Source organism: Colobus angolensis, unplaced genomic scaffold (genome assembly GCF_000951035.1).
Source record: "Colobus angolensis palliatus isolate OR3802 unplaced genomic scaffold, Cang.pa_1.0 Scaffold82, whole genome shotgun sequence".
NCBI lineage: Eukaryota > Metazoa > Chordata > Mammalia > Primates > Cercopithecidae > Colobus > Colobus angolensis.
Genome location: NW_012122043.1, coordinates 7,805,079 through 7,816,965, shown reverse-complemented (window position 1 = coordinate 7,816,965; position 11,887 = coordinate 7,805,079). Strand labels below are relative to the sequence as shown.

At 46.8% G+C, this 11,887-nt stretch overlaps 1 pseudogene; it reads left to right on the top strand.

Annotated features, from left to right (window-relative positions):
- The first annotated feature begins 4,634 nt into the window (after positions 1-4,634).
- LOC105502959 lies at positions 4,635-5,425 on the top strand (annotated as a pseudogene).
- Positions 5,426-11,887: the final 6,462 nt, after the last annotated feature.

Genomic DNA, 11,887 nt, shown 5'->3' with positions numbered 1-11,887 from the left:
GTTAGGTGACTACAGTGTGATTCTAAATGTGGTCTAGGGATATCATTTTAGCAGATATGAAGTCAGTCAAGAGATGTCAGGGTTTGGACAGATGGTGAAGAATCTTATAACTTAGAGATAATATTAGTACAATTAAAAATAGAATATGTATCTTCCAAATTATAGAAAGAAAATAAAATGGAGTCTATAGAGCAAAAGACAGAAAATAACAGAAAAATCAAACATCCATTAAAAAGATACAGAGCAGAAAAATAAGATGGCAAAAGTAACAGCAAACATATTTTTTGAGACAACAGACAAAACAGTTAAAGTCTCTTTTTCAGAGACTCTAAGTCTGGATTGAAAGGGAAATGTAAGTGTGTGTCATTGATATGAGACTCACTGAAAACAAAAGGAAAAAATAGATTTTTTTCTTTTCTTTTCTTTCTTTTTTTTTTGAAACAGAGTCTCGCTGTGTCTGTTGCTGAGCCTGGAGTGCTGTGGCATGATCTTGGCTCACTGCAACCTCCACCTCCCAGGTTCAAGTGATTCTCATGCCTCAGTCTCCCGAATATCTGGGATTACAGGCTCATGCCACTGTGCCTGGCTAATTTTTGTATTTTTAGTAGAAACGTGGTTTCACCATGTTGGCCAGGCTTGTCTCAAACTCCTGGCCTCAAGTGATCTGCCCATCTCAGTTTCCCAAAGTGCTGGGATTACAGGCATGAGCCACTGTGTCTGGCCCCAAAATAGATTATTTTAAAAGATGAACAAAGACATGTTAGACATACATAAGTAAAATAAATCAGGAGTTTAAAACATGACATCAGAAAAAACAATATGCAAGAGAAAATAAACAGAAAAGATTGTTTCATGTTAGTAAAAATATAGTCATGATGAAATTACAACATTCATGAATCTTTATGTGCCAAATTATACAGCATTGACATCTCTAAAGCAGATACAGTTTAAAATCTCAGAAGAAATTCACACACAAAAAAATTTTGTGGTAGGAGATTTTAATAGACCAAAAGGTTTCCTTTGCAAGTCAAGGAATGTATAGAAGACTTTAAGAAGCATAGAAAATGTGGATAATAAAACAATATGGCCAATTAGGGCATAACCTAAAAACAAATTTACAGCCTCAAAACAATAAAAAATGTACCTTCATTCAAGCAACTAAAGAATATTTTCAAAAGTGACTGTTAAACAGAGGATAAGAACATCTAGTACTACAAAAAAATGGCCTCATTGTATAGATGTTGTATAAACTTTGCAATTAAATTACAAATTATAGCTAAAATTTAAGCAAAACAAAGCAAAAATAATTTGCAAAACTTTTTTAAAAATATTTTTATTTTTATTATTTTTTTATTTTTTTATTATTATACTTTAAGTTCTAGGGTACATGTGCATAACGTGCAGGTTTGTTACATATGTATACTTGTGCCATGTTGGTATGCTGCACCCATCAACTCGTCAGCACCCATCAATTCGTCATTTATATCAGGTATAACTCCCAATGCAATCCCTCCCCCCTGCCCCTTCCCATGATAGGCCCCGATGTGGGATGTTCCCCTTCCCAAGTCCAAGTGATTGTCATTGTTCACTTCCCACCTATGAGTGAGAACATGCGGTGTTTGGTTAATTTGCAAAACTTTAAACACATTCCTAAACAATTCTGACAAGGAAGAAGAGCTTAATTCCTTACAAATGCTAGAGCTCTAAATTTTTGTCGCAATTTCAGCTCCCCGAGACCATTTAATTCCATCCTTAAAGTGGGACAGTGCATTCGTGAAAATCATGTTTTCAGGGACTCAGAAGCAGCAATGGGAAATGCTGAAATGAACGCTTGAGTGCGAAAACAGACTACGGAACAATATGGAGCATATATGTCTAATATTTTTTTTAAAGGAAATGAACCACATTGTCAACAGATACTCTGTGAGGCAAAATTATAAGTGATTTTAATTTGCTTCTTTCTATTTTGTGTTATTTTTTAATTTGGGGCCATAAATACGTAGTTATACAATAAAGAAACAATAAATATGTTTTAAGAAAAATATTAAAAATTATAATTAAGTCCTTGAATGCACCAGGTCTACCTGGGATACCAGGTGCCATGGCTTGGGTGGGGATCAGCTGCCTCATCACTCCAACCATGGAGCCCAGAGCCTGCTCAGGTGTATCTTGTCGGGTGTCTAGTTCAGGTGCAACCTGCTTGCCCCTTAAGGGCCCACCTTCTGCTCATTGGTTACTTGTACTGTCATCAGTCTGTGACTTTGAAGACTCCTTCCTTCCTAGCAATTCAGACAAAATTAGCATTTCTCTTCTTCCAAACCTGTGTCTGGACTGAAACCAAATTAACCTGTGAAGATATGCAAACAAAAGCCCTTTGTTTGGAAACTACCCTCGGTGAACTTTTTTTCTTTTATACGCAGGAACTCATTATGTTGCCCAGGCTGGTCTTGAATTCCTGGGCTCATATGATCCCACTTCAGCCTCCTGAGTAGCTGGGATTACAGGCATGAGCCATTGCACACAGCATGATGCTTCAACAGCTCCCAAGTATGTTTCATTGGAGAATTCTGCCTTCTCTCTCTGCTTCCCCACTCCACTCACAATAATGTGAATGGTGCTGGGGTAGAAAGGCCCTGAGTGCAGGCCTGGCGTGGTGACTCATGCCTGTCATTCCAGCACTTTGGGAGGCCAAGGCCGGTGGATTTCTTGAGGTCAGGAGTTTGAGACCATTCTGACCAACATGGTGAAACCCCATCTCTACTAAAAATACAACAACAACAACAAGTTAGCTGGGTGTGGTGGTGGGTGCCTGTAATCCCAGCTACTTGGGAGGCTGAGGCAGAAGTATCACTTGAACCCAGGAGGTGAAGGTTGCAGTGAGCCAAGATCATGCCACTGCACTGCAGCCTGAGTGACAGAGTGAGACTGTGTCTCAAAAAAAAAAAAAAAAAAGGCCCTGGGTGCAGAGTGCAGGAATAAGGATGATGCTAGGGAATGAAGTCACATTCTCCACCCCGTCAACTAAATTAAGTGATAAACAGGAGAGAGGAGAGCCTTCCACATGCAGGAAGAGCCTGAGAACAAGAGCACCTGAAGTTCGAAGACCATGAGCATGAAAAGCAAGGGGCACGACAAAGCTGGGGGGATGTGGTGTCTCACCAGATGGGGTTTTGGGTCTGTGCAAATGATATGGTCCTTTGACTTAGGGGCAATGAAAACCTACTGAAACATTTTAAGCAAAAGGTGACACGACTGGACAATGTTAGAAAAATTAACATATCATCCTGGCTAACACGGTGAAACCCTGTCTGTACTAAAAATACAAAAAATTAGCCGGGCGAGGTGGCGGGCACCTGTAGTCCCAGCTACTCTGGAGGTTGAGGCAGGAGAATGGCATGAACCCGGGAGGCGGAGGCTGCAGTGAGCCGAGATCACGCCACTGCACTCTAGCCTGGGTGACAGAGCAAGACTCCGTCTCAAAAAATAACAAAAAGAAAAGAAAAATGAACATAGCTGCAGAAGGGATAGCAAATGAGATGTAGAGGGGATGAGACTGGAAATGGAGCCGCCAGCGAGGGCACCTGATGGAGTGGTGAAGGTGGCATTAAAGAAAAGTGAACAGATCTAGAAGATAAAGACCACGCAGTACATCTCAATTGGAGGTGATTGAATCCTCCAGATTCTGTTGAACTTTCTGGTTGTCACAACCAGAGAGAAGCGCTACTGGCACTTGGTGGGTAGAGGCCAGGGGAGCTGTTCAACACCCCTGCAATGCACGGGCCATCCCTGCCAATTATCAGGACCAAAATCACAATGGTGTTGCCCATGCAGACCCCTGGAGGGGAAACTGGATGCCAGGACAGTCCCATTGCCTGGCATGTGAAGAGGGGTCAATGATGATGCCAGTCACTGCCAGAGAAGACCAAATGTGCAAGGAAGGCCACGGGATATGAGTGTCTCTTCTTTTACTGTCATAAAAGCAAGCCTTGGGAAAAACGGCGAAATTGGAAGATGTTGATGAGAGATGTTTTAATAAAGACACAAAGTACATTATGAAAAAAAGCGAGCCAGAACTTCTTATACAGGACTTTCCTACTCTGGTGTTATGGCTGGGTGCTGTGTGTATTACAAGTGCACTCTGGAGGGAGGGGCATTGGGGACCTGCAGGGGGCTGGACTCAGCTGGGAAACCCCTAAGGCAGTGGACCTGGTGTTCCAGGAGCTCCTGTGGAGAGCCCTATGGGGCTGTTTGCACAGCAGACTAAGGGCCTTCAGGGAAGGCCAGGAAGCCAGGGGATATCCCCTTAGTCCAGGGCCCAGAGGGGAAGTGCTGTTTTGAGCACAGTCCACCCCACAGCTCAGCCAGAGTCCTGCCCCTGGGACTTGGCCTGCATCCTGAGGAGAGGTGAGTGCAGGACAGGGACCGGCCTCACCTGTGTCTCTGCAGCGGGGTGCCCCTCTTTCTGCTTTTCACCTGGACAACTTGAGCCCAGCGTTCGCAGCTCAGGCTGTCTCCTGGGGATCCTCGAACCCCCAAAGCTGAGGTGGGCGCTCCCTCAGCTTGTTTGTGTGAAAGCACAGATTATGCCAATTGATCCTGCTAGGCCCTTAAGGGAGGGACTGAGTTTACTGATCATGACATCCCCAGGGCCCCCAACAGGGCATTGTCCTGTTAAGGGCTGGCTGCGTGGCCCAGAGGCACAGAGCCCTGGTCTGGTGTCTGTGAAGTCTGCAGGGATGGAGGACATTGCCTTACAGGAGGTCTCAGATCCTGGCACTGGCAGCCTCGACCCAGGCACTGCAGGCATTGGCAAAGAGCAGTGCACCCCTGGGACCTCCTGCAGCACCAGCAGCTTCCAGGCTCTGTCCCAGTGACAGCTCACAGCACCCATCCCAGGAGGAAGGCAGGGAGACAGCAGGTGTAGGTGACGCTGAGCCTACGTTGTTCTCCACCACTGCTGAGACAGCCCTCTTGAAATAGTCGCCAATCTGCACGCTCCTGCTCCTGACTCACCACTGTTCGCTCTGGCCCAGGAACAAGTCAGCCAGGAAGCCGCGCAGCAGTCGAGGTTTTTAAGGATACCGGAAAAACACCCGTGGAACTGGAGGTGGCAATTCACCCAGTTCGAATCACTCTAACAAGCCGCAATGTAAAATCCCTGGAAAAGGTGTGTGCTGACTTGCTCGGAGGAGCAAAGGAAAAGAATCTCAAAGTGAAAGGACCAGTTGGAATGCCTACCAAGACTTTGAGAATCGCTACAAGAAAAACTCTTCGTGGTGAAGGTTCTACGACATGGGATGGTTTCCAGATGAGAATCCACAAGCGACTCACTGACTTGCACAGTCCTGCTGAGGTTGTTAGGCAGATGACTTCCATCAGTAATGAGCCAGCAGTTGAGGTGAAAGTCACCATTGCAGTTGCTTAAGTCAACTATTTTAGTAAATTAATTACTAGTTGTTAAAAAAAAAAAAAAAAAAGGAAAAGGAAATAGAGAAACTTTACAACAAGCAAATGGAGTTCCCAGAATAGCAGGTGTAGACAGTAGCCTAGGACCACTGCATGTGCCCATTCAACTATTATCTTGACCCTGGTTTCCCTACAGTCATGTGGCCCAAAAACACGGATCATACCAAAATCACCAATTAGTCATGTTTCTAAGACACTATCTCTCCATCCGATAAATTGCAGCCTTTTCATAAGGCTGAGATGGTGCCTATTCACAATAAGAAATTAAGGTTCATTGAATAGGTCCAGTGCTTCTTGGCCCTTCACCCAAGCCCAGATGACCTCTGTCCCATGTCTCTCTGTCCTGATGGCCACTGTCCATTTCTGTCTTTCCCAAAGGCCACTGTCTCATGTCTCTCTGTCTGTCCAGCCACTGTCCCATGTCTCTCTGGCCCTATGGTCACTGTCCCATTTCTCTGTCTGTCCTGATGGCAGCTGTCCCGTGTCTCTCTGTCTGTCCCGACAGCCACAGCCCCATGTCTCTCTGTCTATCCCGATGGCTGCTGCCCCATGTATGTCTGTCTGGATGGTCACTGTCCCGTTTCACTCTGTCTGTCCTGACAGCTGCAGCCCTACGTCTCCCTGTCTGGACGGCCACTATCCCATGTCTCTCTATCTGTCCCGACAGCCACTGTCCTGTGTTTCTCTGTCTGTCCTGATGGCTGCTGCCCCATGTCTCTCTGTCTGTCTGGACAGCCACTGTCCCGTTTCACTCTGTCTGTCCTGACAGCTGCAGCCACGTGTCTCTCTGTCTGTCTGGATGGCCACTATCCCATGTCTCTCTGTCTGTCCCGGCGGCCACTGTCCTGTGTTTCTCTGTCTGTCCCGATGGCTGCAGCCTCATATCTCTCTGTCTGGATGGCCACTGCCCCGTGTCTTTCTGTCTGTCCCAATGGCTGCTGTTCCACGTCTCTCTGCCTGGCTCAGTGGCCTTCATCTTCCACTCATTCACATCCTGCCTGTGCTTCCAACAATATGGACATGAGCAAGGAATCGACCCTCCATGGCTTAAGCCGGGAAAGCAAACTCCACGACAGATTCCAAATTCATTCATTTATCAATCGAGAAAACAGGAAGCACCTATAACGTCTTTGGGGAACTTTAGCCCAACGAGGGGGAGAGGAAGTAAAACATGGACTTAGGATGAGGCATCATGAGGGTTTGGGTGAAGCAAACCCAGCACGTCAACAGAAAACCTAGAGGGGAAGGATCTAAACAAAGTCTGAGAGGACACCTCAGAGTTATCCAGGCAGACGGGGAGGAGCATGGCATTCCAAATAAAGGAGCAACCATTGTGAAACAAATCTCCTTGGCGAGATGCTGGTACCACGGCCAGTCCTGTTTCACACCCACTGGGGGTGCACTGTCTGCTTCTGAGATTTCCTTCTAGATGAAGGTAGCTCCATGGACGTAGTGCTCCTGGCCTCTGCAGGCTTTCAGTGGAGGTGGGGGATTGATCTGATGGGCAAGTTGGGAGGGAACTCACAGGCAGGGAACTCATGCCTTCCCTTTTATGAAGGACAGAGCGCGGGTCTCCCCAGACCCACTGCCCCCCGTGGAGACATGCGCTGCCTGCACTGTCCAGCTGCCAGGGGCTGCAGGCACAGGTTCATTCTCCTGGGGTCTGGTGTCAGGAAGCCCGTAGTGGCTGCAGGCTCTGCAATCAGCTTTGGCAGCACTAGGGCCTGCATTTGATCTTCGTCGGCTCCTCCTTGGTCTCTGTCAGTTGTTCCAAACTCAGGGTGCAATTTCCTGGAATCCCCAAATCCTAACCCCATTAGGGGCTGCTTAGATGGCTGGGCCCCTTTCCCACTTCTCTGCATGGTGAGCGGAGCACCTACTGTGCAGCTGAGAGGGAAGCTCTGTCCCCATGTCTTCATTTTCCAGGTGAAGGAGCTGAGGCTCAGAGTCACACACTCCACAGGGATCAAGATCCTGCAAAAAGGCCTGCATACGGGCATGTGACCCATACAGTCACACACGGACCCATCCTCAGAGGGCCCTGTTCTTGGTTTAAGGATCTGCTGCTATCATCTCTAAATTCTTAGTCATTTTTGAACAAGAGGCCCTGCGTTTTCTTTTTCACACCAGACCCTGCAAATCACGTGGTTGGTCTTGGGAGCAGAAACAGAATCAGAATTCAGGCCCCCTGACTAAGGCCAGTGCCTTTTTCCACCACCCCACTCTGGTCGCTGAATGCTGGTGAAGCTGAACTGCAATGTGTCCTGACCATACTATTCAAAGCTAAAGCCAGAGGCCTGAGTGACGCCTTTCCCAGCCTGAAAGCCCCTGATGAATGACATCACCAGATTTCCTGGTTGCTGTAACATTCCACCCCCAAACGAGAGAGCTGCTGCGTTTTCTCCTAGTAAAAATCACCTCCTGGGGCACTTGGTCATCATCCTATCTGGGGCTGCAAGCAGCCAGTCTCAGAATCACCCAGAAGTCAAAGTGACATCAAGGCTTGGAGAGAAAATAAGGTCAGGAGAGCTCAGGAAGGTTTAGGAAAAATGCAGGGGACAGAGAGAACCTATGTAAGCACAGAGAGCACTGCTGAAATTGAGAGATATTTACAAACCTAAAAAGGAGCCAAAAAACCCCTCTGTGCCAGCTTTATTCTACATCCCTCTCAAGAAAACTATGGTGCATGTCTCTTTTCAAAGATACACCATAAAAAGAAGTATGTTTCTTTTTATTCCAGTGATAGTGCTTCGTAGCTGCAATAGTTAATCTGCAGCAAATTATGAGAAAAAGGGGGCCTTAAGCAGAGCAGAGATTACCACAATGGATGGTTTTTCCTGACATGTTTGTCTGTGCACATTTCCTGAGATTCCCATTTTCTAATACCTTGTACTCCAAGTTTATTCTCATTGCATTATTAAATTGTGAGTCATCATGTTTCTCACTGCAGTGGGACTCCCTCCTCCGTCAGCCAAGAACCCCCAAGCTCCCAGAGTAACTCAGAGAAGGAAAGGGCAGGCTGGTTCCCAGAGGTCCAGGGAACCACGTCGGTCTGTGCAGCCTTGTGTTCACACATCCCAGGTGTGGGCTTCTGGCCCAGGAAACAAGATTTTCTTCCATAGTTTAGAAACCACAATTGTATAATACCTGCTTCTTTATTTACATTCAATTAGTTTAACCATTTGAGGAGTAAGTCAATGAAAATGTTTAACAGTTAAAAAACATACAATCAATAATTTTAGAATAAAATGTTCAGAAAAAAAAATGGTAAGGTTTTAAGTAGTTCATGTTCTGTATCACCCTTTGGAAGATTCAGGTTTGCCTAAATTTTGTATTAACGGGACAGCTGCCTTCTAAACAGGGAAAGACAGAGTTCTATAGGCCAAAGGGGTGGGAGCACAGCCCAGGTCTTCTATGTTCACATGGACCTGAGAGAGAGCAGTAGAAAGTCAGTGATTCAATTGTTTGGTGGGTTAATGCCATTTCCCCTGAGGAGACCTTGCTAGATCCTTTTTAGGACTCAGAGGAAAATAAGAAATATTGTCTGATGTCTACCCATTCCTTTCCAATTCTGTTTCAATGTTAGAATTTTCTTTTGCTAACATTTAATCTCTATAGAGGGTCAGCTACTTATGCAACAATGTTTCATTTCCATGGAACCACCTGTTTCCTGAAGACATGGGGGTTCCCAAAGCAAACTATTGACATGGGATTTTGCAGTCCTTCCTCCCAAATTACCAGGAAGCCAGGGCTCACGTGTGTGGGTGTCAGAGGCGAAAACCGGCCTTGTCGGCGTCCATCTCTTCCTCCACTCCCTCTCATGAAATTAAGTCCCTGCTGCTGGACAGCGTCTTGCTAACAGCTCGCAGGTTGCCCCACCTCTCAGGGCCTGTCCAGACATCTTAGCACGATCTGCTTCCAGCCTGTCATGCTCTAGACTCGTGACAGCTGTCTGCTGACTAGATGACATTCCGATAAAGGGCAGGAAGGCAGAGCGATGTCTGTTCTGGGGAGTGTGCCAGGCACAGGGTGCCGGACAGTGGTGATGCGCCTTTCCTCAGCCAAAACCACAAGCCCATGTCCCGTGCAGCGTCCTCATGTGAGATGTTCCACAGAGCCACTTCGTGGTTCTCAGTACACTCAGAGCACTCACTCTGGCTTTCAGCAGCACCAAACAGATGCTTGAATGGGCCAAGAATAGGCACAGTGGCTCAGGCCTGTAATCCCATCACTCTGGGAGACTGAGGCAGGTGGATCACCTGAGGTTAGGAGTTCAAGACCAGCCTGGCCAACATGGTGAAACCCCGTCTCTACAAAAATATAAAATATAACTGGGCATGGTGGTGCGTGCCTGTAATCCCAGCTACTTGGGAGGCTGAGGCAGCAGAATCACTTGAACCCGGGAGACAGAGGTTGCAGTGACCCAAGATTGCATCCAACCTGGGTAACAGAGCAAGACCCCATTTCAAACAAAACAAAAGAAACAAACAAACCCAAGAATGAATGAAGCATTTGGGACTTTACGCGATAGGAGCTGAGGCTTGGGGGCCGGCACTGTGCTGCATGCTATCCCACTGTTAGTATCTTAATTTAAAGACAGGGACACAGGTTTAGGGAACAAAAGCAAATTAGGCGAGGTCTGACTCCAGGACCTGAGGCTCAGCCTGTCTGTGACTCTAATCCCCAAATTGCTTTCCACTGTCAGGAGCCCACAATTTCAGTAATGAAACTTCCTGTACCACTGGCTTCTTTTTTTTTTTTCCTTTTTTTTTTTTTTTTAGATGGTGTCTTGCTCTGTCACCCAGTCTGGAGTGCAGTGGCACCATCTCGGCTCACTGCAACCCTGTCTCTGGGGTTCAAGTGATTCTCCTGCCTCAGCCTTCTGAGTAGCTGGGACTGCAGGTGTCTGCCGTCATGCCTGGCTAATTTTTGTATTTTTAGTAGAGATGGTGTTTCACCATATTGGCCAGGCTTGTCTCGAACTCCTGACCTTGTGATCCGCCCACCTCAGCCTCCCAAAGTGCTGGGATTACAGGCATGAACCACTCTGCCCGGCCACCACTGGCTTCTTATGTCAATGCTTCTTGTGCCAAAACTCAGGTGACTGTAGAAGGGAGGAGCCACACAGGCTTCTCCAAGTACATGACCTGTCCATGGGCTGAGATGCAGCTTCCAGCCTCTGTGGCTGTCTTTTCTTTTATCCATATTCTCATATCTCCCATTCTAGTGTTGTCTCTTATCAACCTGAGTGACATGAAAGGGCACAGCTTCAACTGTGACTCAGGGGAGCAAGGGACAAAGGAGAAAGGAGGCTGGGGACCTGACATCTGTCTTTGGTGTTTCCCACTCCCCACTGCTGCCTTGTCGCTGTGGATTCATTTGCCATCCTGAGGTCACTGCAAACCTGGTCTGTCTGAAAGTGTGCTTCACTAGGGGTAGCACTTCCACTGTTGGGCATGAATTGCATGAAGGAGGCTGAGCCAGCCTCTCAGAATAACTTCCTTCCAGCCAGGAGTGATACAAGTGTGGGCATTAGGCATTCATCAGTTCTTGAAGGGTTAGGTCCTCTGGTGGTGTTGTGGAAGGAAGGCACCCCTAGCAAGGAAGGTGGCCAGGGAGGGCAGAGTCCCCTGCGAGAAGCTGCTTCTCCAGCCATATTTCTGGGGTTGTGGTTAAAGCTCAGTGAGCCAGAGCCTTACCAAGGAGGCTGATGGCCTTGGTCACAGCCGGGGTGACATCCCACGCAGGTCACTGACCTCAGAGTTGCTCCTCAGATGTTTAGGTCAGGCTCTCAATCAAGCAGGGAATTCTGAATTGAACCTCTCTTGGGAAATTACTAGCACTAGCTAAACCCACAGAAGTGTGTGTGTGTGTGTGTGTGTGTGTGTGACACATACATGGACATTGAAAAATAGTAATAAAAAAGCATCTGGGTACCCACTGTCAGGACAAAAAGTAGCTATTACCAGTACCACAAGGCTCCCTGGTGTCTGTCTCCAGCAGCTTTCTCCTTTTTCTGACTTGGAGGTTAAATGTCTATTTGTCAATGTGTTGTTTAAGAATCGATCAACGTAGATAGATGATTGATAGATAAATAGATAGATAGATAATAGATAGATTCCTAAACAACATATTATTAAGTTTAGGAAAACTGAGTAATAAGCACAAATTGAGCTGTATAAAAAAATAGACTATGCCACCGCTAGAAAATGCAGATTCCCAGTAAAATAAGCAGAATGATGTCTGGGTCTCAGTCAGCCTTCAGCTTTCCTGAGAATTTACAAGGCCTCTTCTGGGGGATCCAGAAGAAAGATGTTGAATGAATTCTGAGAGCCCTAGGGACCACCCCAGTGAGAACATCGGGCAGGGTGGCAGAGCGGCCAGGCTGTGGACCACCAGCAGAAATGTGGTCAGAGGGTGT